General features: G+C 47.0%; 1 protein-coding gene across 1 annotated transcript in view; it reads left to right on the top strand.

The window, feature by feature from the left end:
• Nucleotides 1-3,696: 3,696 nt before the first annotated feature.
• The window catches only part of LOC112980846 (G-protein coupled receptor 83-like), a 41,081-nt gene continuing 19,590 nt past the window's right edge, over nt 3,697-25,187 (top strand). Inside the window, exon 1 of the mRNA XM_026096045.2 lies at nt 3,697-3,739. The gene's annotated coding sequence lies outside the window, so the exon portion shown is untranslated. The remainder of the gene's footprint in view (nt 3,740-25,187) is intronic.

Raw genomic sequence — 25,187 nt, 5'->3', positions numbered from 1 at the left:
TTAGGGCAAAATCCAAATAATACGCACAGTCCTAAGGACCAGAATCTGATTTAAAACTATAACCAGAGTCAAAATTCGTAGTGCACCATCGTGCACAAGAGATAGATGCTGTTTGTGTTTACTGCTGGATCTTGTTAATAGAGTGATTGCTATCTCCCTCACTACCTAGAACCCATTTCTGCTGGTGCATTGATGAAGTGTTCATGATCTTTCTCAAAGCCTGGCAGGGATCCTGTACCCAGATCAAAGTTTTCTGATGAGGTCAGGCTCAGAATGGAGGCCTTATTTCAGGTCAGTACCTGTGAAGAGGCTGCGTTCTCATATCAACATCTCAAACACATCCTAATGTAGCAGCTAAGAGAGTGTGACTTGAGAAAACTCTGAAGCTTAGCATCTGTCCTTTCTTCCAGGCAGTTCTGACAGGCAGTTGCTGTCTCCTGATGGTTCTTCCCAGCACCATTCACTAGGACAGCATCTCAGACTGAAGCATCTATCTTTGCCTACAGTCCAATCAGCAGACTGTCAGGAGTCTTCCAGCTGTGAGTACATGGTTTTGTGGCCTCAAACCAGCATGTCTGGCAGGAAATGGAAGTGATTCAGCTCATCTAATCTTAGTTGTCAAAAATAAGGTGTCTAGTCTAAACTAGTTACCTCCACAGTCAGTGAAGAGAGAGACAGCCATCGCCAGCAAAGGACCTGTCATACCCTTGGAAGGTAAGAAATTACTTCTTTGCTGGAGCTGCATGTCACAAAGAGGGGTTAGCTGTTGTCTTAGACAATGTGCCTAACTTCTAGATTAATGCTGGGCAAGATGACTCCTACCTGGAACTACAGACAAATGTAAGGGGGAAACATGTCCTTAAAATCCTTCTGCAAGTTCATTCTTCTCTACTGATCGCAGACTCTAATAATGATAAAATATGTCTGTCTAGCTAGTTTGTGGATAGAAAGTTTTTTGAACCTCGTCTCATCATTACTTTCAGTGTCCTCAGGTCACATAAAGCTGGGCTCAAAGCAAAGGCTGTGACATTTCCTGGCATGTTTCCAGCCCTCTTCCACCTAAACTGCCTTGACCACTAACAGCAAAGGACAAAATGACCTTCTGTTTTACCTCCCTCTGAGCTCCCATGAGACTTAGCAAAGTTAATCATGTGTTCCTTTGCATTCTCCTCCCGAGATGATCCTGTGCAAACTTTCTGCCTCGCACCATCCAGATGGCTCTAAACTCATCTCTGCTGCCACGCTTTTTCTCAGTGGTCCCTTCCTTACTGTTAGTTGGGACACCCAGGTCTATTTCTGGATCCATTAAGTTGTCCCTTTTTGCTCAGTCTCTCACATAGATGTTCTTTTAAATGATAATTTTTTAGCTCAGTTTTTCCAAAGCTGAGCTTATTTTTCTCTCCTTATTTGCTGTTTCTGTTCCTGCTGTCTACTGCATTATCTGTTTTTTAGGGTCTCCATCTGTACTAGTCTTTGATTCCCCCCTTGGTGAAGTCTGGTGCTTCTTCCTCAGTATTTCCATATCTTATCACTTCTTCTCTACAAACTTAACCACAAAGTTTTTTTGTCCATTCCTCCTCTCTGTTTTTTCCTCTTGCTCCTCACCCTCTTGGCTAAATGTCCCCATCCTTTCCAGCTGTACCACCTCTCTGCGCTGGATTCTTGCCTCTTGCTCCACCCAATCAAAGCCTTTGGTTATACGCCCAAGATCCCAGCTAGCCTGTTAACACAAGAATATTAGTTTTCCTTCCTCCTGTTCTTCTATCTGTTCTTTAGAGTTCTCCAGTCCTCTGTTTTTCCTTTGTTTGGACCAGTCCTTCCTTAAAAATCTCATTTCCTTGACCTATGTCTCTTCAGTCCTTCGCACCTACAGCAATACCGCCAGCGCTGGCTGTAACCTTGACTTCGTATGCTTTGCCTTTCTTAAAGAGTGAATTCTTTGGAGCGGAAGGGATGTGTCTGACAAGTGCTGGGTACATTTACAAGCCCTCTCCATAGGAGAGCTGAAAAGCAGTCACCTTCCTCCAGCAGTGTCACTTGAATCTGTCACATTATCATACCACCAAAGCCTCTAGACTGTCCTTGGACAAAGAAGGATGTTGTGGGAGGGCCAGATTTGCCCAGGAATATTTCAGCTACAGAAAGGCTAGGTAAATGTGTGCATTCATATCATTGCAAGCAGAGTTTGACAGAAATTTGCTGACAAACATTTTCCTGATACAAAAAGCTAATTTGTCAAAAACGAAAATTATTCCCTCAGGAATTAAATCTTTTATCTACTTCAGATTCTTTAATGAGTCTTTGTCTCTGAAGTTGAAAGGCAATAATTGCAGTAGTCCGGTGGAGTGAAAAATAAGAACATCTTTGTTCTTCACTGCAGTGCCCCACACAGCTCAGGACAGGTGCGAAGGACCTCCGGTGATGGAGCAATGCCTTCCTAATCGGCAGCTTTGACTCCCAGCACCTGCTTGCCCAGCTGTGAAACTCCACTTCACCTATCTTGCCAGTGTGGCCTGCTGAAGTGTGCCCGCTACAGAGCCATATAAATATAAAGACTTTTTTTTTCATAGCATGTTGAGAAAAAAGAAGTTGCTGTCATTTTTTGCGTTACCTCTAGTTCCAGTTCAGACAAATGTTCATGTTGCATTCTAGCTTTTTGACTTGATCCAAATGGTTTATTTGTTTCCAGGGTGACGAAAGCCCTCGTGTCTCATGGGAGTGTGAAGGACTCAGGGGGGGAGTGTGCCCCTCTGTGCAGTGCCTAGCTTTGCATAAGGGACCCACCTGTCCTGGGCATGTTGGAGCAGCACGGCGATGAGACCCAGCAAAAAGATGTTGTGCACAGTGTCAGAGGCAAGGAGGTAACAAGAAAGTTGCTCTAGGAAATCTTATTTGTGTTCAAAGTACCTGGAGTCCCAAGGGAAGGAAAAATGCTACAAGGCTCAGATCAAAGTGGCTTTGAGAACTCATTGTTAATGGAAAAGCAGCCAAATTTCCATTATTTCTGTAAGTACCTACCCAAGTTCAAGTCCTTTGTAGTAAATACCATCTGCTGCTCTTTGACAGGCAGACAGAATTGGTGTTTGCACTTGGAAGTCATAGCAGTGCAAGCGTTAACGTGGCTGCCCACAACACGGGCATCACGGGCTTCAGCTGTTCTCCGGCACTGGCCAAGTCTTGGCCTCGCTGCTCCCTGCTGTGGTGAGGATTTCACAGTATGTACCTGTCCCACCTTCCAGTGTTTGCATTGCTAGCCAGAGGACTGCTGGTTAGGGTGAAAGATGCTTTTTAGGTGGAAGAGCAGAGCCTGGAATAACGCTTACCCCACAAGCTTGGCCGCAGCTGCAGAAGTCCTCTCAGAGGCATGGAGGTGGACCGCTGACTATCCGCACCTGGCTTTGCTCTGCTCTCTCTGCAGGTTTTGAACGGATGAGCTGTAGTCCCAGCCTCGCCCTTTGCCTTGCTGTGTGGCTGCTGCCTCTGTTCTGGGCGCTGCTGGACCGGACTGCAGGAGCCCAGCGCAGCCTTGTCTCACACCGCGGGAGCGGTACAGCAGCCGGTCAAGTTTGGCGGCACCTTGCTGCACGGTGCCCGGTGGCTCCCGGGGCCAGTGGGTGCTGGGGCGGCTGGCGGGAAGAAACACGGAGGCCAGAAGAGCAGAGTATCTGCAGAGGAGGAATAAATGCATTAGGGTGAAATGGCCTGCGTGAAAGTCCACCCTGTCATGGACAAGCTGTTGGTAAGCATGTTCATTTCTGGTATTTATTTATGTATTTATTTCAGATGTCTGGTATTGGCATGTTTAGAATTAGCTCTGATCCCCCCACTGCACAGCAGGATAATATTAAATTATATTGCTTTGCATATTGCTTTGAAATGTATGTTGTTGCAGGAGTCGCACATAAAACTATCATGTGTTCCTTCGTCAGCACATATTATTGGTTGTCGATTGTGTTATTTTTCAAGAAAGGAAAGAGCGAGAGGAGGGTAAAGAAAATACACACAGGAAAATCAGAAAAGCAAACAGAGGTTAATGCCTCCATCCTGAGTTAGTCATTGACTTCCAAAAATGTCACTGCTTTTCCCTACCTTTTTCTTGTATTTCCTTTTGATGGAGTGGCTTGTGAAGTGACATTTTTTCTTTTTTTCTTTTTTTTTCTATTTGCTGAATCTTTAAAGTAGACTTTGGCCGCCTCTTTCTCTATCTTCAGCTCTAGAAACCTTCCTTAACAAAACCGAAGACAATAATCTTACCAAATACAGAACAGTAAGAGTCAGGTCTGAAAGGAAAACCCCAAACCTGAGAGTGCACAACACTGTTTTAGCAGGGAAGGGAAAAGCCAATGACTTTAATGAAATAAGAATCAATGGGAACTTCTTCGTTCAGCTTCCCTTTCAAGTTTGAAAATGGCCTTATGTTTCTTATTTTTAATTTTCTGTTGCTCTTCTCCCCGATTTTGTTTGCAAATCCATTATTCAGACATGGGAGTCACAAGATGGCGCTCCGAAACAAGCTTATACATTACTTTTCTTTGCATGCAGGAGGGTTTTACTCTTCCAAAAATTACACTGTGACTCATTCTGCAATGGATGTTCATCTAGGGAACTGCAGAACACATCAGCAGACTCTCCTCTCTTCTTTAATGTGGGCCAGTTCTTCAGGCGGTTTGTCCTTCAAAGCTGGACATCACTTTTAGGGTTGAGGTTTTAGTGACAGGGTTTTGGCCTTTCTGTCTGCAGCTGCCTGTCTTCAAGGATCACTGCCCATAACAGATAAACAAATTACTTGCTATGTTCTTCATCCTGTGCCACAACGCTCTCCTCCCAAGCAAGCTGGTTAAGAGGTCCAATGATTTCTAGTCCTCAAAATGGCAGCTCAGAAGGGCCCTGTAGGGTAATTGTATAACATGCTGGATAACAAGAAGCACTGAAACCTGCTTACTTCATTTGAAGACCATACAGATGCAGTACATTTTGAAAACATCTGTTTTTATAGCACCCTCTCCTGTGATTCAGCCAGTGCTTTTGAAAGCATTGCTTAGGGTTGGGTTGAAATGGCATTTGATGAAGCATTGCTGGCTGAGGTTAGACATGGGTAAGATTGAAATAACATTCAAAAGTTCAGAGGAGAAACTGAAATAAATGTCAAAAATTATATAATCTGCTGCCAGGTGGAAGATGAGACAAATAAGTTGTTGTAAAGCAGTTGACTTTGTGCTACTCCCACCTTAGAGAACTGGTCCCGTTGTTGCATTTCTCAGAGATGCCTGGTATGAGAGTAGAAATAGCCAGCAAATGACCTACTGCTCTGAAAATGAGTCTGTCCTCCAAATCTCGATCTCAATAAGTAACTTTATTAACTTTCAGGCTGCTTTTGGGAATGGAAAATAAGATGAAGATTGTCATATGCTCAGACATGTAAATTTAAGTGCTGTTTTTCAGTAGTGCTTTAATGGGATGATTGAAGAGGGATTTTTCACAGAATTTGAAAAATCACATCAAAAGGTGATTGAAGTTTTAAGAACTGCTCAAATATGAATTTGGGCACCTACCTCGAGCATTTAATCTGCAATACAAACAAAGAAATAAAATGAAAGAGCAAAAGGAGATAATTTGTGTGTGTGCGTGCATGTCCCCCGAAGTTCACCTGCAGTTCAGGGAATGCAAAGGTCCCGATATACCAGACAAACATCCTTTTTTGATGTTGTGCCCCAGTTTAAATCACTCATTACTAATGCCAGTGCTGTAGTTCTGGAGCTTTGCCTGCTGGCTTGGCAGAAATCTCTTGGAACTTAGACATAACATATATCTGAGGAGTTCTGTACCTAAGTTAAAAGAACACATTAAAATAAATAAGATAAGGTAGCCAGACCTCGAGTATCTAATGCAGCCCTGCTGGGTAATTACAATGAGTGCCGAGTTCTCAGAAATGATAGCAGAGATCAGCAAAGGAAGTGAAGCAATTATGTTCAAAACACTTCACCGGCACATCTTAACAAGCCAGTCTGGCAGAGCAGACTTTGGCAGGGTCTTTTGTACTCGTGACCATAGAAAACAATCTATAGAAGTGCTTAGCTTCCTGGACCTATGCTGAATACTAACTAGTGTAAGAGCTCTTCTTTATTATACTATTTTTTATGAGGAAGCAGTGGGCAGAGGAAATGTGGTTCACTACAAACACTAGGATTAAAAAAGGTACTATGCAAAAGAACAAATAAACCACTTGCAAGTAACCTCCACTGAGTGCCAGTATCACATTCTTATTGAGACTCAGAGGATTTCATGATTCACTCAAAAAATGTTCTTCATTACTCATATGACTAAAAATAGATCTTGAAGGCTAAATTGCTATGGTCAGCCAAAGCAGAGTAGCCAAATATCATTGACACATTGAACTTAAAACTTTGGACTCTTACAAGAAAGACAAGGTAGGCAACAGATTTGCAATGGAGCGGAACCAAATTTTGACAGCTTTATTTTTCTTTTTCTGGCATAACAATCCCTCTCCTTTCCAGTTTATGACTTTATTTGTTAGTAATATTGCATCTAAATATACACAAAAGCGTAAGAAAGACTGGAAAAGATGTGAACTGCCCTAGAGAAATTAAAACAAACAGAGAAATCCCACAAATATTTTCCCCTCGTATGAACATGTCCTCCAGAGTCTGATTGTTATTCTGAAAACTCTTCCTCTGGTGTTCCTCGAGATCCCCCGCACTCCCCGGGGCGGCTGGTCATGCTGTTAACGCGCTGGAGAGATGGAAAATTCAGGCAGAGAGACTTGCCTGCTATCACACAAAGGCAGCTTGCGCTTGGATCAGCCGAACTGCAGGTCAGCACGCTCAAAACAATGACCCGCGCCGCGAGGGCTTGCAACAAGTTCAGCAAGATAACCCATAAGGGCTAGTTTGCTTCAGAAAAGTTATGAGAAAACAAAGAAAAGTTCTCATGTCAATGTAACTAGTCCGCCAGAAAAACAGCCCGGGGTCACTTCTGAAATTCACAGTGGGATTTTCAGCATCTCTGACAGACTCGCTCTTCTGTGACTTTTATAGTGTGCTTGTGTGCTTGTCCCTGCTGTTCTGCTCTCTCCTAACGCAGGTTTTTGTTTGCTTGGTTTACTTTAGTACTGCCTTGAGGATAGAGGGGTGATGTGATGTTAGACTTGAAAGTGCAGGAGACCCAGCCTCACATGTCTAGAGTGAAAATGTTCTTGCTTGAGCTCATTTCCCTGCATATTTCTGAAAAATCATTCCATGCCAGGAGAAGCAGTGAGGTGCAAATATTGCAGACATTTGATGTCTCAGCTGAAAAAAAGCTGACAAGGTCCCAGATCCTCCCCACCTTTGAGATCCTTAGACGGAGCACCTCAAATACACTATCAGGGTCCTGCAAACCCCAGGGCAAAGTTTTATTCAAAGAAAAACTAGATTAAGGAACTCTTTGAAAAAGCAGAAGTTCCAAAAGAGATGGGAGAGAAGTAAAAAGGTGTCACAATTCACTTCTCTGCCCTTTGGACTGTGGCGTGAGAGGTCCCTTTCTTCAGGCTTGGTCGCAGCAGGAACCTTCTGCCAGGCTGCAGCGGACTTCACACGATCTCGTCCGCATCCTTAGGAGAAGCCCCTCTTTCCCACACTCCTGAGGCCAGACTGAGCCGGATCCCTGAGTTTACTGGAGTGTCCCGGTCCTGCCGGTGGCGGAGGCCCCTGGGCTGCATGCCGCATCCCCCTGCCTTCCCAGCTCTGGCAGCCCGGGGCCGTGCTCGGCCCGTGGAGATGCTGCCCGCAGGGCGCCTGGCCCGGCACAGCCGTGGCAGCGTCGGCCGTGGCCGTAGAGCCCTGTGCCAGGCAGACATCCATGAGTGCCTCGCGCTGGCAACGGAGGAAAACGGTCCTGAAACCTCCAGACCACCTTTGAAAACATTGTGGATGTGATGAATTTGAAACTTTTCACTGAAAGGAATACTTTCTAGGCAAAGGCATTTTCAGCGTACGCAAACAATTAGATTCAAAAGCAGATTGCAGAAATTCCAGTTCAGATATCCACATATGTTTAGCAGTCCTCAAGTTACCGTCAAGCAGCAGTGTTTTATAAGAAAAGAGTATTTTTCTCAGTTTAAAAAAAACAGCAATGTTGTCCTGTCAGCAAAACCTGCCACAGAAACAAAAATGTTCATTTTCTATATATTTGCAAGTATTTACCCTCAAATACAAGAAGCTTTCTTTGATTAGTTCTGTTGTTAACTTTTCTGGCACAGTATCGGAGCTTTCAGCATAAACTGAAGAAATGTGATGATGAATCATCCACGTCTCTTCAAAATAATAATTTGTGGTTCAACGCGAAGGGCATCTCTTCAGCGCTGAAGCCACAGGAGAATATCTTATCTCTGTGCTAGGGAGCCGAGGCGGGGGATCTGCGAGGCTGGGGGATCTGCCGCTCTGGAAGCTGTCAGGAAAGCGCATGTGATTAAATAACGGTGCCGCGAGGCCAAGCCTGTCCGCTGCCTTGTAGCATCTTGGAGGAACGGCAGAGCCTGCGATGGGTCAGAGCCGGGTGCCCTGGCTTACAAAGCCCTTCACCAGTGCTCTCCACATGAGAAGCAGTGCTCAGTGGCAAAGTCCTTCAGCATTTAATGCGAAACACACCTCTTTAATGTGACTAGGCACAGCCCTGGACCCTTCCACCCACTTGCATCTCTGCAGGAGGAGGCCCAGTCTTCCACCTGGACCCATCCATGCTGCCTGGGGCTCTGGCGATTCTGGCATCGTTTGTCGGAGAGGAAGCGATCCGCACCTACTACCCGGGACCAAAGAACTGGAACCAGCAGCGGTCTGTTCTTCTTCTGCAGCAGCTTCCCTCTGCCCGTTTCCAAAAAAGCCCAGAGATAATTCAGAGGCACAGTGAGTTAAGTAAATAAATGGAGGGGGATAAAAGAGAAGAGTACATAAAACCAGTATGCCAATTGTCAGTCACACAAAACTTCCAAATGTTTTATGGAAAAAAGGCTGGTTTCATAAGAGCTCTAGTCAGAAAAAGGAGTTGTCAGCCCCCATGGAAAAATCAGAATTTTTTTAGCTTAAAATACAAAAAAGCATTATCAACCTAAAACTGAAAAAAAAATCTTGGGGGGGGGAATATTTTCCAGCAGAAACTAAAATATTTCCTATTTTATAATATTTTCCTATCATGAGCAGTTCCCTTTCTGCTTGAAAAGTTTCTGGATAGGAATCTTTCACTCCGCTTGACCAAGATCTTACTATGGTATATCTCTCATTAGGATACAGACAACAAACAGGGTGAGCAAAATGAGCCATTATTTTCCTTCTTGTCCCTCCTCTGACTACCAGTTTTTAGGCTTCCTTCCAGGTCGCTGTGGTTTGGACCCACCTATGGGCTTATGTCACCAACCATCAATCTTAGTTTAAAGGTTTCTTCACTAAGTAAGCAAGTCTGTGATGAAAGAAACTCTTCTTCTTCTATAGATGGACCTTGTTCCTGCTTGATAGTTCTCTTCCCTGGAAAATCATTCCCTTCAGTACATTGCACAATCAAGCAGGCACTTGGCCCAGTTTCCTATCATAGCTTGCACAATTTTAAAGGCTTTGGATACATAAGAATTTGGCTTTATTAATTTTAAAACATTCAAACATGATTTTAATGACTTTGCTAATGAGTTCTTCAACCTAATACCAACATGATCACCCCCTTTTACGTCTTCAGGGGGCTCTTCATAAAACAGTGCAAATGCCAGAACAAGAAAGTTCTGGAAAGTGAAATGCAAAAGCTATGGGAAGAAGGAATTGTAAAACTAATGGTCTTATTTTGCTAGGCCCAGTGAAGTTCATGGGAGGATTTTCATGGCCCTTTATGACTTGATTTAAAACCTATTGGAACAAATTTCAGTGAAGTTTCAGTGAGTTCTGATCCAGGCCTTAAAAATCCTTATAAAGCTTTCCCTGGTGTTATGGGACTCAGAGAAGAGAATTTACCTTCCCATGAGTGTTGGTAGGCATCAGGTAGTCCTTTCTGACCAAGCCAAGCCAGAGCAATTCCCTTGTTTAATATGCTTTGGGCTCTGTTGGGGAGAGAGATGCTATAGCAAGTCATAACCATTTAAGGTTTAAGACTGAAATCTTGTCCCCACTGATAGCCAATGGGGAAACATAAACAAGGCAGGGGAAGGTTCGATTTCTCTCCTCAGTGTATTTCACTGGTTCCCCAATTGTTAAGGTTTAGTAGGAAGGAAGGAACAATAAGCAGGGCCAGGAGCAGAGTGGCCCATGGTGTCCTTGACCTTCTGAGTAAATGGGAAAGTCTACAAGACCAGCACTATCTGTGAAACTCTAAACCCTTGCCTAGCACCTCAAATGACCATCCTCCAAACAAGGCCCCAGGTGAAGGAAGGAGTCTCAGCAGAGAAGAATGGGTTCAAGAAGTTTGGAGAGACTCCTGGAAGGCAGAAAAAGGGGTTTTCAGAAAGACAGATGTTATCTGGAAGAATTCAGAGAAAAAAAAAAAAAAAAAAAAAAAAAGTGGTCCAAATAAGCATATGCATTAGTTAGTCCGAGCTGAGACAAAATTAAAGGCAGCACCAAGCCCATGGGGAATAAATAGAAATGATGCTGTGAGAACACAATCAGCTACAAGCAGTCAGCATTCCTTTGCTACTCACATCATAATGGGAACAAAACATCTGGGCAATGTAGTTTTTAAAAAGCTTAGCATCTGCCAGACCCAGGCAAAACCCCATTGTGTTTCATGACTCCTTTTAAACCAGGCTTGGATTCCTCCTCACGCTCTGAGTCAAATATGAAGCAACATCAGTCTTTAGCTCCACAGTATTTTAGAGCATGATTCCCCCTTCTTCACCCTTGAAAATATGTATCATATCTATATATACATGTACACTCCTTATGTCAGATATAATCTCCTTCACAGGCCTGTTCTGTGTCCACAGAAACTAATGGAATTAGACCATGAACAAATTTAATCCTAGATCTTATTGAGATTGGATCACATTTTGGCAGTTGTTGCAGTTACCACCCTTCCATGATGCTTTGCAAATTAAAATAAATAACCACTTATTTGATGCATCTGGGACATTTTCTGCTCAAAATCAGGATTTTCTGTGGTGTCATCGCCACACTTCCTTCTACCTCCCCGATAGGGATAATCACAGATTCTCTCAATTTCCAGAAACTGAAATATGAAATCTAAATCAGGTAGAAGGAACTTCTCTCTGTTTCTTAGCACATTCATCTAATGTCATGATCTATTTAAGTGCTATTCCCCCTCAGCCTATCAGCAAACTGCAGCTTGCAGAGGACATGATAGGTGTAGATTTGTGGCCAAACTGAGAAGCTTGTATAAGCAGTGAAGGAGTTAAATACTGGTAAGACAGAAAACATCAATGAAAATAATCCCAGTTCATATAAAAACTGAGGGAGGGCGTTGATCAATCAGTTGGTGTCAGATATAGCAAGCAGAGCCCAGATTCAGAATTCCTCACATTTTGGCACAGGATCTTTCCCATTCAGATAGGCTCCCAGGCCAGGCAAAACTTTGAAGATGGGCAGAGGTTTAGTTGCTGTCTAGTATTTTTAGGTCTGGAAGTGCTGAAAGCACTTGCACGCTACTTCCCATCCTTACCATTATTCCTGGAGACTTTCCCATGGTCACATCTCCCCACGTGACTGATGGGGAGCATGTCTTGTCTTTTCTCCCTCTTTTGTATTCTGGTGATGCTACACTAGTCATCCTGGGACAAAATAGTTACAGGGAAGAGGGTGCCAGTGTTCCTTTGCAGTGATTAATGGGCCCTGTACTTGGAGCTAATAAGCAAGATGAGTCTTTAAAACAACATTCATCACAGAAAAGAGCTCATTGGCTGCTAACTTAGGAGGAAGAGTAACCACTCTCCCTCTGTAGGACGATAACCCAGAATGGACTCACTGACTAAAATTGTTTAAAGCAGAATATTCCTGAAGTATTACATTTCAGCTCAAGGCTTAAAGGGCTGGGAGTGTAACTGGCTGACACGATGATGCATGTGTCACCATCCATCTTGAGGGAATACTGCAGCAGCAAGAGCAAACCCATAAAGCTCCAGAGATCAAAGGTGCCTCTCTGGTTCTCCTAACAACCCCAGTTTCCTCCAGGTTCCCATGAAAGCCACATGTTTTGGAAAGGGACAGTATGCTTAGGAAGTTGTCAATTTGGATAAGGACCCAGAAAAGAGATGTTCTTCCTAGCAGTGTCTCCTGAGGGGTTGGTCAGGTGGGCTTTCATAAAACATGCCTAACATGTGCAGGCAGAACTGGGGAGGTCCACGAAGAAGCCGCTTTCAGCAGCAATACTTGTATTGTAAGGGCACGGTTAAGTCACTCGCCCAGGGAGTGGGAAATCTTTCTCCTCAGCGGGAAAATCTCCTCCTCAGCCTGAGGGGGTTTCATACGGCATTTCTCACCTCTTTGGAGAATGCCCTTACCTCCAACGTACACCTACTTGGAAAAATTGTGTATGTGTGAGACACACAGGCATTCTTGTGGAAAGCTGTTCTACATTATATATTTAAAAATTCCTTGGTGCAGAAAAGAGAGAAGGGAAAAGAAAAAGAAGGAGAATTACCCTGAAGTCCAATAGGGCAGTAATCAAAAAAATTTTTAGCAAGATCATTTAAGTAGAAAAAGATGCATCAGCTCCAAGCTTTTGGGCCAGGAAGATGTCCATGGCCTCATAAATGTCTCTATTGGAGACGGTGCCTTGCCTCTGATCCCCGAGGCACAAGGAGAACAATAAGAAATACAGGATGCTCCACAGGAATGTGTGTGATATTGCATGCCTAGGATCTTGGCAAAGACTGGGCAAAAACTCACTGGCTTTTCTCAGTCCGGCTCCAGCGTCTCTATTTCAGTCATCCTCGTTTGGTGGCTGGGCACTTATTCAGGAAGGGAGATGGGGCTTGTAGTCCCAGGGCAGGTTTGGCAGTGTAGTAAAGCACTGTGTCCCTGAAATCTCAGAAACAGGATCCTGATCCCACCACACACCCGGCCTTCAATCCTCTACATCTTTGGACACGGCCAACCATAGGGAAGACAGAAAAAAAGGAGAACAGGATTTTCAGCAGCAGGACACTTCTCCTTGTCCATTTTAAAAGCCCTCGTGCACAGTACATGAACAAGCAATTGGCATCTTGGTGCCACAAGCTGTTTCTTGCTGTGATCCCATGCTAGCTAGAGCCCTGAGGTAGGACTGCCTCTGCTCCCCGCCCTTCCACCAGACACGTCAAACGGCGTCGACAGCCTGCCCACCTCCGAACATCCTGAGCGAACTACAGTGAGGGAATGCTCTCAAGAGAAAAAACTCTGAAGAGTCTGCGGGGACAGGTCAAATCCTTTAATTCTTCATATTTCAGTAGCGTTCAAACTGAATTTATCTTCTATGGAATTTGCTGGTGTTCTACTCCACGCTCTTCATTTCTTGGTTATCTCCTTCCCTGTCTTTCCCATGCTCCACTCCAGACACTTCTGCAAAACTGGGTATATTTAGTTGCTGTCTGGAAGGGTGCAATCCTGCTTTCCTTCTCAAAGTTTCCATTTGGTACTAAATGAAATATCAAGGACAACATAAACGGGAGGTAATTCTTGTTTGTTGCCTGGCCTACTCTATTTAACCAGGCATAACCTGCAGTGCAGGCACAGAAAGCTGGAAAAAATCCTATACTTAATTGTGTCACAGTTTCTCCCTATAATTGTATAATATTTAAAGAGTATTTGTTAGAACTGCCTAGATCATAGTAACTCTGTCAACTTACAGAAACACTTTTGGATCAGTTATCTTTTCAAATGCAGTTGTTCAAATACGAACAAAACATATTAAAGCAGTCAAAAAAAATATTGGTTTTGGAGAATAATCAGAGAAGCCTTTTCTCTTGTAGTCTGACTCAGGTTTCTGCTAAGTTGCCTAACAAAAACTAAAACATTTAAGAGTGACACCGAAACTCCTGTAAATTATATGTTTGGGATTCTTGATAGCCTGAAAATAGGGTCCTGCTACAACTTGGTAGTGCATTTATTAATGTTATTTTAACTTCATGTCAAAAAACATCTCATGTCTCAAAGGAAAATACTTTCCCTTGCAAAGGCTGCCAGACTTGTCCTGTGTTCTGTTACTACCTAGTCAGAAAAGGTTGGCACAAAGGTTTCTGTGGAAACAGTAAAGGATGTTTGGGTTTTGTTTGCCTTTTGGGTTGAAGGTGGCTACGGCCTTCCACTTTGCCTGTGCTCGTGAGACAGACTCCCTTCTTTCGCTTTCTGAATGCACGGTTTATGCAGTACGCTCTTCCATGCTTTTTTCTCTTCATCCAGTAGCAGTAGAAATTGCTCAGTACCTTTTAATCAGGTGCAAGCTATCTGCAGTTAATCACCACTCAGTAGCTAATGGACTCTGAAAAAATACACTTCAACGGTTTCTGGGCTTGAACTGTTGTGGACTTGGGCCATGAATATGACCCCAGTCCAGCCACGTCCTTAATCATACATCAGTCCTAAATATTCTGCTCAGCCTTCATCAATCAGTCAATCAACTAGCATCATTTTTATGGTAAAGTTATCTCTGTAGGTAAAGTCACACTTCAGGCTCTAAGAAAACTCTCTTTAGGACACATTTATTGGAAAAATAAACACACAAAATAAAAATAAATAAAATACAAAATACATTAGAGAAATAAAATCTCCTGCAAAATAAAATGAGAAAGAAACAGAAAAGGAAAATTAAATAACTTGGTTATGCAGTGATATAATCCAGACTTTTCTCTCTCTCAAGCCTGAATACATTTTTTATTAATAATAGAAATTTTTGTACCCTAAACTCTGCATACTCCACTTTGCCTTTTGGTTATCACAGTTGAATGCTGCAGCATCCCGGGGCGGGGAGGGGGCAGGAACAGATCAGTCTTCTCTACAGCTTTTCATAATAATTGCACTTCACTGACTGAGCTCACCCAGAACTTCAAACATATCTTTACTGCCACCTCTGCAAGCTCAGATCTAGGTTGTGGCACTACAGACTGCTGTTAGCTGAAATACGAGTTTCCAGTACATGTAGCATTAGAAACGGGTACAGGCTGATTGCTAAGGAGAAGCTCTTGTTTTGTCCCGGCGTTGAGTATTGTCGGCACATTCCCTGCGGCTCCCGTGACAGCTGGGAACGCAGCTAACTGCTCCCGTTTGTCAAACGTGTCACTCCGCAAAAATAAAAACAGCTGAGAAAGCTCCGACTTCTGGGAAGCTGGCAGATAGCGTCTCTGCATGTCAGAGCCGCGACCGTCAGGGCGAGGGGATGACACGACCGCTTCCCCGGGCGCGACGCACCGGGTCCGTGCCAGCACGCTCGGTCCCTGGCTGGAGCCGCCCGGGCAGCACGTGGACGCGCGGGACCTGGGCAACGCGTCCCGCAAGGGACGACTGGTCCCGTGCCAGGGAGCAGAGAGGGGCTTCGCAGCTGGAGCTGGGCGGCGTGGGCAGAGCGACCCTCTGCCCGAGGGGCCATGGTGCTTTCTGCGGGCTGGAGGAGACGGTCCCGGAGGCAGAACCCTCCCGGTCCACCAACGCACCAGGCAGCAGAGGAAGGGAAGGGAGCCTTTCATACCTGATCCGAGGACTGGACACCCCGGCATTTATTAAAGGTTTACGTGTATAAAACAAAAGAGAAGACGTGAGCAGTGTGCGGGAGGTGTCTGTGCTGGCCGCTCAGAGCAGGCTGCCGCAGCTTGGGACGCTGGGCAGAGGGATGCTTTAGAGGCAAGACCTTTGAGCTCTTACTCCCATGTCGATACTGATTCTGCCTCTTTGCCCTCAGCAAACCACATAATTTCTCCAACCCACTTCCTCCTTTTCATAAAATAAGGTTAATGATAGCAATTTCTCTGCTTCACAGGAGTGCTGGGGATGAATTAACATTTGCCAAATAATATGAGACATAAAAGACATGATATTAATGCGGAACAAAATTGCTGCAGAGGAAATGCATTTTTAAAGTTGTTGGGATCTCAGGAGTGAAATAGCTGGGCATGACAGGTCAAGACTGAGGAACATGAACTAGATGTCAAAAAGATTTGGGAGTTCATGTGATCAGGACTGGAGTGGCTATGGTTGAAGCGGTAGGAGCAAGGGTTTAGGTAGCAGGGAACTGGTTTTCCTCAGAGTACCTAAAAGTGTTAATTCTTTTACTCGAAATGGAAGGGAGACGCCCAGGTTAACGGGAAGGGTCCTAGTGATTATTTTCTGACTACCTTTTTGTCACATTGGCAAGTCAATTTATTAAACATCAGGATTTTAAGACAAAAATTCATAGCAGCAGACAGAAGTGATCGCCCTTGCTTTCTTCCCTCCAGCCACACTGTGGAAAGGCTGGTCCAACATTTATCCCAGCTCCAGCACTGGGGTGGGAAAGATAAACAAGGAATTCGTATTCTTGGACTAGATTCTTCATTTATGTCAATAATTCCAGACTAGTTCTCAGTTATAGTCTGTCATTAATGATCTATTTTAACTGTAATTCGGAGGCCAAGAAGTTCTAGCAGGCAGCGCATGAGACATAAAGGAGAAATGATTAAAATGGAGCCAAAAATATCACCATACTAGAGCTGTGAGTCAGATCGTGACCTTTCCAGCAAGCACCATAAGGAGCAGACTGAGCTCATGTAGACAGGATCCAGGTGAGAGTGACAGGACAGCTCAGCACGGAGAGCTTTTAATAGCGGGCAGAACCTGGAGAGGTCCCACGGTCGCACCAGCATGGACAAGCTGTGAAGAGCCTGGGGAAGGGTCCTCCTGCCCGGGCAGCTCCAGGGCAGACCCAGCAGCAGGCACAGCCCTGTGCGGTCGCAGTTGCCGGCCCCCGGCAGGGGTGGGGGCTCCCCCCCATAAACATGACGATAAATTATTCCAGGTTTTTTCAATTAGTACTTTAAAAAAAACCTTTATGATTGTGCCAATTCAGATTTTATCAGGAAAGTGAAGAATTACTAACTCACTTTTGTGAAAGTCACAGTTCTTTGAGAAATTGTATGACTGCAAGATCTGGAATCTCAAAGAAAAAGCATTTGTTGTGAGACTTGTATAAAATTCAAAAGTTGGCAATACAGAGACAAAAACATATTTGGAGCTTCTCTCGGGGCTGAGAGGAGAGGTTTCATGTCATTTATTTTAAAATACCGAGTTATTTCTACTTAATAGAAACAGGCTGCTGTAAACACGGATTCTGTCTCTCTCCTGAGTTTGCCCTAACACGAGCCTGTGCTCGGGAAACCATCACTACCTCTTTGCCGCCCTCTAACGTCCCTGTTGACAATGTGTCGCCCTAAGAACCACAAAAAGCCAAGTTTGCAGCCTTGCTGCCGGAGCTCAGGGGACCGGGCCAGCCCGGCCGACCAGCCCGACCAGCCCCGCGGCGACAAGGGCAAGCGGCGCCGGTGCCGATCCCGGGACCCTGCGGGAAGCGGCGCCGGGAGCTTTGCAGGCGGGAGCCCGGGCTCGGCTGGGTCCAGCCCTGCCGGCGCGTGCGGCAGCTCCGCCATCCTCGTCCCCGGCGCCGCCAGAGCGAGCGGTGGGACGCAGCCGGCTGCTGCCAGCAGCACGCGAGAACCGTGCCAGGACAAGAGCCGTGTCGATAGGAACAAAGAAGAGCAGCACACTGTAAAAGTACATGGTAGGAGCCAGGCGATCTCAGGGCTTTTCCCCCGCAGACCGTGGGGAGATGCTGCCTGCACACTTCCGAGCAGGCAGCACCCGATCGAGCGCCCAGCGATGGGAGGAACAATTAAAAATTTGGCTTGGGGTTTGGATCCTAGGCCCAGGGTCGCTCTCCTTGCTGGGTCTGTGGGTGTTTGACCCTGGACGCTTCGCGGGATCGTGGGCACAATTTTCTCCCTGCCAAGAACAAATTACTCAGCCAGCTAAAGCAAGCAAAAGATACTGGCTGTGCTGATTCATAAGGAAACAATTTCCCTTCTGATTTAGCACCATACCAGAAGGAAACTTCAGGGCAGTTTCTCAGAGGGGCACAGAAAATTAGAAGAGTTATGGGTTATACAATATTGCCTGAATATCTGGCCTCGAACTTTGCAGGCACGGTTGTGCTGCTCAGCGCAGCGCAGCATAACGAGTCTTTGGCAATCCTCGGTGCCAGGAGACTCACGCAAAGCGGCCCGGAGCCGGGTGCAGGCTGCTTTACACCGCTGGGACCGGCAGCTGAGGGCGGGGGAGGAAACCCGTGCGCAGCCCCGTGCACCCGGCCCGGCCGGAGCCAGCGCCTTGGAGACGCTCCCTGGGACCGCTCCTGCCTCCCACCTCGCCCACGCAGCAGCAACGGGGCAGAGCTGGAGCACGTGCACCCCTCAGGCCCTGTGCTTTCGGCCTTCAGACCCTTGGGCCCCACGGGCTGGGTGGTGGCCGCGTCCGGGCTCCCTGGGCTCGGGCGCTTGGCAGGTACGTGGCCATCGCGCAGAGCGGAAGACTGAGTCTCCCACATCAGAGGAGAGCTGGGACTGGCGCACTGTGGCGAGAAGGAGCCAGGTCTGGTCTTGCTTGACACGTTTTGTTTTTGGTTTTCTCCACTTTAGTATCTGTGTCCTGCAAGCAGCTCTGTTTTTCACATTGATGCAACCAAAATTTCAGTCCCCACATCCTGAAGAGTCAGCAGGAGTTCAGACTTTCCCTTTGCAACTAAAAGCCTTATTTGCTACCCAAATAAGTATAATTGCCCATCCTTATCTGCTTTTCAAAGTCATGAAGTGATTTCTTCTTCTTACAGATCTTTCCATAATGCCGCACTCCTCTGCTGTTTCACAGCCAGCTCCGACTCTGTGCATAGCTGTGGGGCTGTGGGAGTTCAGCTGCATTACGTTCTCCTGTGGCAGCCGAGGCTGCCCTTTTTGCCCATGCCAGCCTCAGAAATTACCCAATAAATAATCTGCAATGCCCAAAAGATGCCATTTAGAGATGCTTGAAAATGCTGATTCAGAACACACGGAAACTGTGTTGGTTGTTCACACGTTGCTCTCAGCTTCCACTCGTGGGGTGAAACCGCTGCGCATTCCAGGATCTGTTATTTCTGTTTGGAGTCTGTGACCCGGGCTTTAAACAGCAGCCACTCAAATCCCCCGTGATGCGCTTCGAAAGTATTCAGAAGAAGAAGACAACAAAAGCTTCCCTAAACAGAGCAAGCACTTCTGCTTTTTCTAAGAATTAAGTAGACTCTACACTGCTTCTCCACTTAAGAGCTCCAAAATACCTGTTTTTCCCCGGTATGTGCACTCCCCACTTTCTCTTTGCGCTGCTGCATGGCCAGGACCGTGGTGATTCAGTGAGTTAGATCATCAGTTTCCTGTTTCCTTTGGTGTAAAGACCATGCTAGTTTGAACAGAATGTAGTAGAACATATTGAGTTGGTAAAATGACTGGAGAAAATACAGGTAAGGACAGCAGAGAACTATTTGAAGGGAGAGAAATTATTTAGACATCACCAAAAAGCAAAATGAAAGACAACTGCTGTCTAATAGAATAACCCGACATCAAAGATGTTGATCTGCTTTCAAAAAAAAAGATTGATACTTCTTTTTTGTTTCTGCTATGATTTAGCTTCAGCAGCGCAACAGCTTGTAAATAGAGATGCAAATTTAGCAATTAGTTACACTCCATTGCCCAGAACCCTTAAAGACAACTAGGTTTTAAGAAAGCAGTATGCTTTCTAACAGCCCTTAAGGAAGTGATGCATCCTTTGCAATCCTGAAGGGCATCCCCATGAATACACAAAAAAACCCCCCAAAATACACAAAAATAAATACACAAAATACACAAAAAAACCCCACCAAATACACACACACACACACACAAAAGAGCATTTAAAGTAAGTCATGTTTTCAGATAGGGAAAAAACTCCCAGGGAGGACAGGGTGAGGTGAAAGGACGTGGAGCAAGCGAGGCTAGGTTGGCAGGCGAGGGGCGGCGAGGCGACGCGCCCCACGGCCAGCAAGGATTCCTCCTCCCGTCCCCTGTCGCGGTTAACATCACCACAGTGCCAGTTCTGCCATCCTTGCAAGCTTCTATATGTTTTTATAATTTTTTCAAGAAAAGTTGTTTCCGTCTTTCTCGGGTCGGGAAGATACGGACAGTCCTTTCGTGCAGCTTGGGCTGGAAGAGCGCAACAGCTCAGGCGGCCGCGTCCTTCTGGCGTCGCAGTGAAACCCGTGAGCCGGCTCTCTGGGGACATGCCCAGGAAACCTCTTCTCCACCACGCTGATAAGCTGCCCAAGCACCCGGGGATACTCGACCTGTGGGAACTCCAGCGGGGTTTTTGCAGCCTTTGAAGTGCTGCCCTGTATCTTCTATTTCCCTTTAATGTTCCCTATCTGTTGAAAAGTTCAGATTAGCTGAGCCCTGCCAAAAACGGCAGTGTTTCAGTGCAGTATGTAAAAGGCGGTCTCACGTATTTCAAACCATCTGAGAAACAGGCAGACAAACCCAGATACCAGCATCAAAGCCCACGTTATATTCTTCTGGTATGATGTGCAACATTTGGTGGAGATGATCTTTCCTCAAGAAAACAGATTTCATGAGATGGTGATGCCTCTGGAAGAGGATAAAGACCCACTTCGCTGACGTTTCTGAGCGCAAACAGCTGGGCTTTGCACCACCTCCACGGCAGACCATTGCAGCAGCCCTGGGCCCGGGCAGGGGAGGGGGAACCGCTGCCTGGGCCGGGGAGCGGGCGCTGGCTCCACCGGCAGCTGCAGCACCTGAGGGAGGGAAGAGATTCGCCGGAGGTTTGCCAAACTGGGGCTGACATTTCCTTCAAACGATTCTGAAGTTCTTTGAAGAACTACTACACCTAACAGCTTTGTCTTTTAATGCACCATGGATTTCTGGAAAAGAGACATGAGCTAACACAGAGAAAAACTAGTGTTTAATCTAGATTTGAATTTTTGAATATTCATTGTTTATCTTTAGACCACCCCACAGTCTCCGGGATAGCATCCAGTAGTGATAGCTACAGGCAGATCAAAGCTTTTATTAGAAAACTAGGCACTTCTGAATAAAAATGCCTATGTAGGAAATTTGAAGAGCATCCAGTAGAAAGATGCCATCACCACCTGGCAGCTCATCTCCAAGCCGCTGAATTTTGATAAACTGCTCATTAAGGGAACATTATCCAGTCCTATGCCCTAGAGGAAACAGAAGTCCTGGTGAAGAAACAGTACTGAACTGTGCAAATGAAGACCATCATAAAAGCAGGCATGTCAGCAGCATGGATTCATGTTGCACAAGAAACCTTAATTCTGGCATTTGTGGGTTGCTGAGTGTTCCGCTTTGCAGTCTGGGCAAGCGTCCCGCGAGGCAGTTTCCCCGTGGATGAGATTGCAGACGGGTCCGGGACATTTTGGAGCCAGGACCACGCTGTGCTGCAGAGCGTGACGCTGCGCGGCTGTGCTGCTGGAAGCTGGTCAACCCAGCGACTGACGAACAGCCGCTCCTGAAGCACAGCCGGTTCCTGGCTGAGCAGAGCAGCTGCCAAAAGGTCCATCGCTTGGTCCTTCAGGAGCAAGGAAAAACCGGCAGGTTTAGGTTATAGGATGATATTTATTTTGCTCTTCCTATTTCCCACACATACACACGACTCTCAGTTTCTTTCCAAGGCCGCCTTTGCAGACTCCTTTGCGTGCATGACCCCAGTCATCTCCTCCGGAGAGCAGAGGGACGACTGCTCGCCGAGCAGCACGGAAGAACCTCCCTGCCGGAGCTCCTCGGGTTCCTGGCTGCAGCAAGGAAGCGGCACACACGGGTGCTCGGGAAGCCGCTTCCACCGCTTCCCTGCAGTCCTGCTGCTCACCGGAGCAGAGGACGCCGGCTGGCATGACCTGGAGGGGTGGGTACAGAGCTGCCTTGAAAACCACGCATAGTTTTAGCAAATCTTTCTTGACAATGAGCCTCGCACACAGAGAAGTTGTCAAATTATCATCACATTAGCTGCAAGCGAAGCAGAATATCTGCCTATCTCTGCTCACTGCTCCCACACGGTTGTAACAGCCACCTCTGTACCGTCTTCTCTCCGGGGAAACACACACACTCGTTCCTGAGTCAGATGTTAGAGGTTGGACTGCAAGATTAAGCAGGTTGCAGCAGCCCAGAGGTTTATCTCTGTCCTCGTACAGGTCTCCAGCATTGACCTGCGCCCCGGGCATGACGTTAGGGTGACGCAGAGATGAAAGTACCCAGAAGTGGTGCTACTATTGCGGAGACGTGAAGGCTGGGCTCACGCCGAGTGCAGGGTTCCCGCTGGGGAAGAGGCAGTGGGAGAGCGGGACGTGAAACCGTGGCCGCGTGGGTTTGGCCATCCACCAGGATTTCTGTCCTGAAATGTGGGCACAGCCATGAGGCCTCCCTGCAGCTTCTGGTTTTAGCACACGGACACTTCTAGCTCCAGCTGCTCAGGTGTTGTCCTGTGTCTGGGGGGCAACAGAAGACTGTGTCCATAACAGAAGGATTTTAGGGCACAGTTCCACAAATCTGTTAAGACTGGTCTATGTCAGGCCTCCTTCCGTATCACCAGGCAGCATCGGTGACCGGAGGAACTATCCAGACTGTCTTTTTTTTCCACTTAGATTATACCCTGTTCATTAGCACAAATAAACTGACTAGATAAAGGAAAATTGCTCTCCAAGCCCAGCATTTGGCTATAAATTTTCTATATGAAAAGGAAATGACTGTCTCTTCAGCTCTAATTGCTCACATTCTTAATTTAACAAAGGGAACATGGTAAAGAGTGGTTCGTGGTATTCCTCTTCTGAAGCCTTTCATTTGCCTCTGGGAAGGATTTAGCTCCTCTGCTTGCCAAGCTAATCAGCGAAACAGAAAACACAAAGCACCAATGTGCATTAAAATTCCAGGCACTGCGTAGCCGCAAAAAAAGGAGAAATTGTGTGAGAGAGATTTCCACCTGATCCCCACAACTACTTGATAATAAATGCCTCAGACTGGACCGAGAAAAGCAGAGGGGACTTCTTTTCATCTAAGTTTCCTGGCTGAGGTACCAGCTAGGATAGGAGAAACGCTGGAAGAAAAACGGACGGAACCCTAGTTCCAGGCTGGACAAGCCCCCAGTACACAAATCCGACCATCATCCAGCGTAATTAAGCACTGCTGGCACGAGCTGTGACTGCACAGGGGCTGGGTGAGCCGGCGGTGCGGGCAGGCTTTCGAAGGGCTCGGTGTCAGCCTTGGCTCTGCTTCCACAGGGCTTGAACCGACTAAAGCAGGAAATGCTGCTCCACATCTCCTCTTGGGAAAAACCTCTATTAAGCGGCGTTTTGCTCAGCATCTGTGTTTTTACCCACAGGGACACTCTGAAATAATATAGATTTCATTCTCCTTGGCATCAGATCTTTCGTAGCCTCAAGTCACACGTTTCGTGGTTTCCACCACGCGCCCGGTGCAGGTGGGGAGGGGGGGACGGGGGACCGGGCAGCCCCCAGCCCGAGCCCTTCACCAGCATCCTGGACCGTCCCTCCGAAAAGCCGCAGACAAGTACCAGAACCAGGCAGAGCAAGCACCTGCTCTCATAAGCAGCTCTCCAGAGGTTATAAAAGCAAGAGAGGGTTTCATAATTTTTATGTCTGAGAAGGGAGGAACCGCACAGGGCTGTAACTGAGACGAGTCGCTCGAGCGAGCGGGCAGAGGCAGCAGGGAATCAGCATTCCTGAAGCCTCTCGTGGTGTCGGCGGAACCCCATCCTCAGACGGGCCGAGCAGCCTCTCATCTGCTCCGACAGATGCCCAACGGCTGAACAAAGTTCCCCCAAACCACCAGGGAAACCGAGCGGTTCCAAAACTATTTCGAAGCTTCGTCTGAGCTCAGCAGCAACCACGGCGCTTCCCGGCCCTGTTCCGCTGCGGCGAGGCGGGAGAGCAGCGCGCAGGGATGTCGCAGCCCGGGGTCAGCGCGGGCTGCAGCCCTGCTCCTCCCGCACGCAGCCCCGGTCCCCGACGTGCCCGTGAGTGCTGATGTGACAGGAGGGAGCTTTACTGCCAGCGTCCTCCAGTACGAGGTGTTTTTTTCTTTTTTGCAACTCTGCTTCCATGTCCCTAAATGAGAACCTAATGTTTTGGTTTAACAAAACTGCGTGCTTTTCCTTAAGCTGAGTTAGGCAGGAACTTAGCTGAAGCTGGCAAATGCTTGGTATTTCCCCGGAGACAACGAACCCAAAGCAAGTGCGTGCAGGTGAATCCCTGGAGCGGCAGCGGCCCGGCGGGAGTGCTCGGGAACGGGGGCTCGCGCCCCGCGGATGCGCAGCCGTCACTGCACGCGTGCGCCGAGGGGCCAGCGGCATCCTTCCCTGTAGCAGGAGGCATCCAGAGTTGCAGGCAGACTGAGCCTGGCAGCTAGAAACCAGGGATCTGCAGTTTTTTTCCTCCCCCAAAGGCAGGGAAGCCCTGGCAAGCTTTCTGAGACGAAAAGCCCATGAGAAGATAAGAGGCAGTAAAGCTTCACGCACTTCCCTCTGTTTTTGCTGACTCCAGCACTTATTCCACAGTCCTAGTTCCAGAATAATTATGCTTAAAATCCAGAGCAGCATCAGAGCAAAATCTACTGATGGCAGATGCCAAAGGGAGGCATCCCGTGGCAGGGCAGATCCTGCCAAGAAGGCAAGGCCATGGCCCGGGTCTCTGCCGGGTTTCCCTGCTGCAGCGGTGGGCTGCCCTGGGCGTCATCCCACGGCAGCGTCGTTTCGTCAAACGCCTTTCTTGAGGAACCCGGCCAAAAGCTTCCTGGGACCCCAAGGGTGCTGTACAGCTGGGGACTGCCTTATCCGCGTTGCCGCCTTCGAGCAAAGAGCACTTTCCTCAAAACAAAGGTTTCTGGACTTTCACTCCAGTCAAGTCACATTTCTCCACATGTCAATCCCATTTTCCAGGCTGTTTCTGCGGACCTGCCTGGGATGGGAGATGGACGTGCTCGGAGTGCTCGGAGCTGCAGCCGGAGCCGCACGTGACCCCTCGGAAAGGGCCAGTTTGGCCCTCGCTGTGCAGCAAAAGGGTTCGAGGAAAAATGAAGATTAAAGGGGAAAGGCAGCAAGATACCTGTCACCAAATAACTCATCTGGGAGCTTAACCCTCCTCTCCTCCCAAGTCCA

Source organism: Dromaius novaehollandiae, chromosome 11 (assembly GCF_036370855.1).
Source record: "Dromaius novaehollandiae isolate bDroNov1 chromosome 11, bDroNov1.hap1, whole genome shotgun sequence".
NCBI classification, from domain to species: domain Eukaryota; kingdom Metazoa; phylum Chordata; class Aves; order Casuariiformes; family Dromaiidae; genus Dromaius; species Dromaius novaehollandiae.
Note: the sequence above shows the minus strand (reverse complement) of the source record. Positions and strands in the feature narration are given on the sequence as shown.